Consider the following 7,634-nt stretch of genomic DNA (forward strand, 5'->3'; position numbering starts at 1 on the left):
CACCAAAATACCAAAAGCAAGCTTTTCTTATTAGGCACAGGCAAACATTATACCTGTGATTTACTGACTTTTCAGTCAAAATTGATCCTGCAATGTTTTTTTTCCACTTGTTTTATCAGTTCAAACATCCGTATGTCTGGTTTGATCTGTCTGGTGGATAAACAGCGTTTACTGGATGTTTGTCACCTCTGTGCGTGTCAGCAGTTTGTGGCTGAAGCGTTTCTTAGTTATCTCTCCAGCTAATAAGATCACAATCTTACACTCCACACGAAACATCTTTACACTGAAATAAAGTGAATCCATCAACAGTCCAATAAGAGTCACAGGTCAGAGGTCAGATATGATTGACAGCTCACAGCACTAAATAACACTCCAGTGGATGCCGATATCTAATCCGATATTTCACTCTTCTGCTATTAGTTTTTATTCAGGGCCAGAATTTATTAGAATATTTTCATGATTTAAAAGGTCTTAAGGTCAAAATTGCAGTTTTAAAGGGCTCTACACAGAATAATGGTCTTATCTATTAAAATGATCTATCATTTTCACACAAAAACAAAAAATTGTATATACTTTTTTATTATATATATCACCACAAAGGCTTGTTATCACGTCACTTATTAAGTCACCTTTATTTATATAGCGCCTTTCCCCAACTAAGCAGTACAAAAGCCAAAGGCAACAGGGGCAACGGTGGCAAGAAACCAAAACTCCTTCAGGGCCAGAATGGAGAAAAAACCTTGGGAGAAACCAGGCTCAGTCTGCCAATTCTCCTCTGGCCAACGAACAGACAGTGTATGATTATGAAGTCATATTAGATTGCAATATTTAGAGTATTTGTCCAGTTCCATCCAATTGAGGATCGGAGTCGTCACGCCGGAGACGGGCTTGTTGATGTCGGTGAGGCCTTCAAAGAGGAGAGTCTAGTTAAAACGGCGCAGGTCCACCATCTGATCTGGATATGGCTCAGATCCGGCTGACTGCAGTAAACCTCGGGATAAACAGAGCGACTAACATTAGCGTAGATGCCGTTCTTCTTATGATGTAACGAGTACATCAGGTGTTATGGGAAGTGTTCCTGGTTCTGGCTGACCTAGTTAATGCAGCCTTACAATCTTTTAAAGGGGGGGTGAAATGCTGTTTCATGCATACTGAGCTTTTTACACCTTTAAAGACTTGGATTCCCATCCTAAACATAGACAAAGTTTCAAAAACTAATGTTGGACGTTTGATGGAGTATTTCTGTGTTAAAAATACTCCTTCCGGTTTCTCACAAGTTTCGGCGAGTTTTTTTTGAGTATGGGTCTACTTGACGTTAAATAGATCGGAAGGTCCTTGTATGGGCTGTACGGGCTCTTCTCCCGGAAGGGTGCGCGCGCGCGTAACTAGAGGGAGAGAGAGGAAATGCACGCTGTAAACAGTCTCTCAGGTGCAGATCCAGTCGTCTGTGAACACTTATGTCGCGCCCCGGGAAGGCAGCGCTGCATTTGAACCGATTTGAACGCAGAAATGACGGGAAGCTTCAAGGCATCGCTTCAGTCGCGTCGCAAAGTGGATTTCCACGGTCACTGCTGTCACAGGACTTCACCAAATCATACCAAAGAAGTGTGTTTTTGACAGAGCGGTCCTGCTTTGGAAGATGCCGGTGAGTAAATCAACTTCAAATGTCTCTGCTATTGGCTACCGTCGCGTGAGTAAACATCAGTAAACGATACGATCGCGTGCTTCGTCATTCAAATGCGCTAACGGTTACTCCATTGTTGTTCTGTATAACGTTACACTATTCTGACTCTGACGTGCAAAACCGTTCTGCTTGCTACTTCTAAGGTCTAGTCGCATACAATAGTCCATAAACCGAATCATGTCCTCATACACTGCGAGTAAAGACACAGAAATGTGGAGAGGCCATTAAATACAGTAACTTACATACCACAGAGACGGACGTCCTGCTGTTGCCCTTTCTCCTGTTCAGTTTATTTCAGCCTCAGATTTGATTCTGGATCATTATCTGTATTAGCTGAGATAGATGGGTTCCTCCACGCTTGAGGACGTCACCGCTTTGCGCGCTTGTGATTCTTTAGCTCCGCCCACACGATACGCCTCCAGGCGCTCGTTTTTTTCCGGAAAGACTCGGTACAGCCCATATTTCTTTTATAAATGTGATAAAACTAAAGACTTTTCGGAGATATGAAGGATGCAATACTACTCTATAGGTACTCAAGATTGACATGAGATTGACTGAAACTGAGTGTTTCACCCCCCCTTTAACTGATTTGAATAATATAAATTGATAACGTTTTATGAGTATGTCATAGTAAAGAGATATGTTTTAAACTGACAGAGTGTGTCTGCTTTCCGAACATGCTAGGAAGACTATCCCAGAGTTTAGGTGCTAAATGGAAAAGGATTGACCGCCTGCAGTTGATTTTGATATTCTAGGTATTATCAACTGGCCAGAGTTTTGAGTCCGCAATAGACGTGATGGAGTATAATGTGTTAAAGGGTTACTTCAGCGATTAGCATATGGCTTTGTATGAGTAGAAACCCTGGAGTATATTCAAATGATTGTGCTCCGAGTCTGAGGACTCAGGGGATATGAGGTCTCATTCAGACCTCATATCCCCCTGAGACAAGAGATTTATGCATTTTATTTCTGGAAACATTCCTCCCAAATATCGTCAATTTCCGTCATGGGAGGAATTTTTGGCCAGAGGCTAAAGACTACAGCCAGCAGAGGGAGCTATTTCCACGTGTTTTCAACTCATACATGGGGGATGGAGCTCACACTCACAGCACTCAGCTCGCAGCTGCAGCTTCAGGCATTCATGGAAACGTAGCGGCCGGCAGAGAAAAGTAAGTGTTTCAACTTCTCAAATGAATTCCTATGAAAGTTAAGCTTTCAAAGGCATGAACTGAAAACGTGCCAGACTGAACACGTGCTGTGAATCTATCCCTCCAGTGCCGTCGCGTTTACCACAGCTCTCATCACGAGAGCTCATTCAGCTCATCACGAATGTATGTAATTTGACTCTCCCTCAGCGGCTAAATCACATTATATTGAACACACACGTTCCGTTTTTAATTGTAATGTCTGTTCTCTTCTGAACTGATTTTATGAAAATAAACACGGTCGCGATGGGAAAGTGAAAGTGATCCAGTCACAGTGATTCAGTAGCGGTGGCTTTGGGAGTGGCCTCGTAGGGCAGCGAAGCATTCTGGGAGCTTGTCTTTCATCCCCATGAGACAAAAATACATTTTCTGTCTTTCAAAAAGGATTTCACTTTTCAACTACATTAATGACCCAGTTTAAATACAGATTCATATTCCCAGCGCTGAAGTACCCCTTTAAGAGCGTATTAAAGTACTGGGGAGTTAAACTATTTAGTGCTTTTAAAGGGTTACTTCAGCGATTAGCATATGGCTTTGTATCAGTAGAAACCCTGGAGTATATTCAAATGATTGTGCTTTCCCCCTTATATCCCCCTGAGACAAGAGATTTATGCATTTTATTCCTGGAAAAATTCCTCCTATGATGGAAATTGACAATATTTGCATCATAGGAGGAATGTTTGGAATAAGGTTAAAGACTACAGCCAGCAGAGGGAGCCATTTCCGCATGTTTTGAATTCGCGCATGGGGGATGGAGATTACACTCCGCTCGCAGGCAGCTGCAGGCACTCATTTAAACGGAGCTATGGTGAGCAATGTAAGTCTTTTAACTTCTCAAATTCATTTCTATGAAAGTTAAGCTTGCAAAGGCATGAACTGAAAAGCGCCAGACTGAACTCACGTCGTGAATGTATGCCGCGAGTGTAGTCGCGATTACCTCAGCTCTCATCACGAGCTCATTAGCTCATTTATCTGACTCCTGCAGTTAGTCCTCAGTGCTGTGATACTCGCGCGGTGTCTCACTCATTATATTGAACAGACACGTTCAGTTTTTAATTGTAGTGTCTTCAACTCAGTCACAGTAATCAAGTTGGTGGCTTTGGGAAAGGCCTCACAGGGCAGCGAAGCATTTTGGGAATTGTAGTCTTTCATCCCCATGAGACAAAAATACATTTTCTGTCTTTTCTCAGTCTAGAAGGCACCAAATTCAAAAATAATTTCACATTTCTACTACATTGATGACACAGTTTAAATACAGATTCATCTTCCCAGCGCTGAAGTACCCCTTTAAGTAAGAAGTACATTTTAATATGTCTGCAATGTCTAAAAGAGAGCTAGTGCAGTGTTGACAGAACTGGGCTAATGTGGTCATACTTCCTGGTTCTAGTAAGAACTCGAGCTACTGTGTTTTAGGTGGAAGTGCTGATCCAGCACTGAAAAACGCGTTGTTTTGTAGCTTTTTTTGCTTTGCACATTCACTTTGTTAGCACTGGATCGGGGTACTGCCACCTACAGTACATCACGTGTGACTTTTCACTGTGATTTCATAATTGTAGAGCAGCGTGTTGTACAGGAAAATACGCCTCCTACTGGAGCTATAGCTTTAATTCTTTATTGTGTTCACCAACTCGTCTCGCATTTCCGAACAGTGAGAGAGAACAAAACATTCAAACATATAAAAATCGTATTAATGTAACAACACATTACTTTAAAGGTGTGGTAAGTGTTATTTCAAAACCGTTTTAGAAAAAGGACTCGGGCCGAGTGGAATAACAAACTTGTAGCCAATCAGCAGGTAAGGGGCGTGTCTACTATTGATGGTGAGAAGAGCGCTCGCTCTGTGCACGTCATTATTCAAAACACACGAGTCACACATGACGGAAATTAGCCGAGAACCAGCCTAATATATGCTGCTTGACTATGCTCGTGTGTCATGTTCACTTGTTAGTCCATTTGCAATCATATTGTCGTTCACTTCAGCGATGATAAAGACCCGTTCATTTCCACACCGTATGGAGCATCTAAATCCCCTCAGTGTTTCAAGTGTAAACTCATGAAAATGTGTCCGGCGACGAGTAAGATACTATACTCCTAATACATGTTTTGTTTCCTCTTTTCATGATCTATATAGCCCTTATCTGGTCATAATTGTAATATGTCGTTAGCTGGACTGTCGGCTCGTGTTCTATGGAGTTGTTCATGAGAACGGTTTGTGTTTTTGTGATGGAAAGGGTGACTTTTTCATTGAATATTCGACCTGGATTAGTTACACAGAGATTCTGCCATAGTCATTGCCTGGGTAATGTATGTGTGGGGCGGAGCTATCGAAAAAGGGGCGAGACACTTTTTGGGGGTAGGTGCGTGTTTGTTTTGGTGATTTATGAATAAATGAATGTTGTTGTTTTTTAGATAATGAGATTTGGTGCCACAGATGGTCTTCTAGATAAGACCCTTATTCCTCAGCTGGGATCGTGTTGAGCTCTTTGAAGCTGCACTGAAACTGCAATTTGGACCTTCAACCTTTGGTTGCTGTTGAAGTCCACCATATGGAGAAAAACCCTGGAATATTTCCCCCAAAAAACGTAATTATTTTTTGACCAAAGAAAGAAAGACAAGAACATGTTTGATGAGATGGGGTGAATGTTAATTCTGAAGTGAACTAATCCTTTAAAGGAGATGGATGTGTGAGCGGAAACTAACTGAGGTTGGAGGAGGATTCACACACAACCAGATAAATATCACAGTTCAGTGCTTCAGATCAATCTTTCAGACATTTTAAGAGTCACTATCGTGGGCTTTTCAGTGAACCGATGAAGAAAATGTTTCTCAGATTAGTTTTGCTCTGTTCGTGTTTGTGGCGTCTGGATGGTGAGTTTTAAATGTGTTTTTATGGCTTCAGTTGTTTCTGTTCTGGTATCATGTGATAAATTACTGGTTAAATGAGTTAGAGAAGATTAACATTCACTGTTAGTGTCAGCAACGGTGGCTGTAGTGAAGCGCACGACTCAGGAAATAACTCAAAGAAAAGTCTTTACTCTAATAATCCACACAATACACAGGAGAATCATGGGGAGAAACACAAGCACGTAACGTAGATGATACCGGACGATGAGCTGAACAGAACTCAGGGTTTAAATAACAGGGAGATCATGGGAAGAACAGAAACAGGTCTGGGATTAATGAACTAATGATAGAGAACACAGGCCAATGGAAACAGAGAGAAAACTAAACCTGAACAGAACAAACACGTTACAGTTCGTCTCATATAGAAATAATTCAACTGTGATTTTAATGTCAGATCAAGTTTGAGTTCAGCTCTAAACTCAGTTATTATGATTGAGTAAATAAAATAGGCTAATATAAATATAAAGCTCGAATACAGAAGTCCTAAGAGACCATGGATTATTTTATTTCTTGTTGTCTCATGATTATGACTTAATCTTCTCTAATTTACATGCCTGCGCCAACAGGTGGCAGTATAGACCAATTTACAGCCTACGTGACACTGACGTCATGCAGGTTCCACTGCACATGTCGGTTGCAAAAGACGATCTGGAAAGTGTTATCATGTATGAAACACATTGGTTTCATAGGCTATACATATAAAAACAATTGAATGATTTCAGCAAATAAGCCGTTAAATGTTTAAATGTTTGATTAAATTGCTGACACTGAATGAAAATAATGAAAAATATAGCTGCAAGCAGCAATACCAAGGCCAAGCGCAACAGAAGCAAACAAGGAAGCTAACAGCAGACCAACTGCAAAAATGAGTAAAGACATTTAGAGACAATTTTAAGCAAAAATTTTGAAACCCCACATTAAAGCCGCACTTGGCTACTTTTGCTCTCGGGGTCCCCCTACAGTTTGGAAAAAAATAATGTCCTCAACTACTGTCGTAAGCTCAGTCATCCTACAACAGGGGATACCATCGCGCGTGCATTTGTTGACATGACAACCCTGATAGCCCTGAACTAGTGATGTGCGGGTCGTCTCATAACCCGCGGACCCCGTATGTCTATTTAATGGTCGCGAGTGAGCGGCGGGTTGTAAAAATATATACAGGGGTGCGGGGCGGGCCAAATAACTTCATAAAAGCGTCCCGCGGGTTGGTGCAGCGCTAACAGTTCCCCTGAACACTGCAGGAGGAGTTCTTCTGGCGGCGCGTGTGAAATGTCTTCATCCCAGGTAACGTTACAGTCAGTGGCATATGCTTCAGCATGTCATATGAATATAATTTCATGGGTTTTATTTTTTTCAAACGCCAAATAATCACGATGCTCACGTTTACAAGCCAGCGTCATTATAGTAGTCTATTGGTTACCGTTTTACAGAATCTATATGATACTTCAGTTCAATGTTTGAGTGGTAGCTCACCGTAACAAGCAGGACAGCATCGGTCGGGCACGCCTCCTTCAGCTCACGCCGACGAGCAAACGCTGGTCACATGTTGATCCTCGTCCTGCCTTTAATCCCATCACTTTTTCGTTTCCTCTTATTGCTTTCCTCCAACAAAACCTTTTATTTCTTATTTGTCTCTGCTGCTTCGGACATGACTATATTATCCGAGGAACAAAGTTGGGCTCGCACGTCCGAATGTAAGGAAGTGTGGGTGTTGGTGGAAGTGACGTATATGCCGTAAAGCAGTCGAATTTTGTAGTTTTTTTTGTTCTCGGGTTACTACCCGAAACCCGAAGTTTAAAAGTATGATTAAAAATGATACAGACCTCAGGCTATGGCAGACG

Source organism: Pseudorasbora parva, chromosome 14 (assembly GCF_024679245.1).
Source record: "Pseudorasbora parva isolate DD20220531a chromosome 14, ASM2467924v1, whole genome shotgun sequence".
NCBI classification, from domain to species: Eukaryota; Metazoa; Chordata; class Actinopteri; order Cypriniformes; family Gobionidae; genus Pseudorasbora; species Pseudorasbora parva.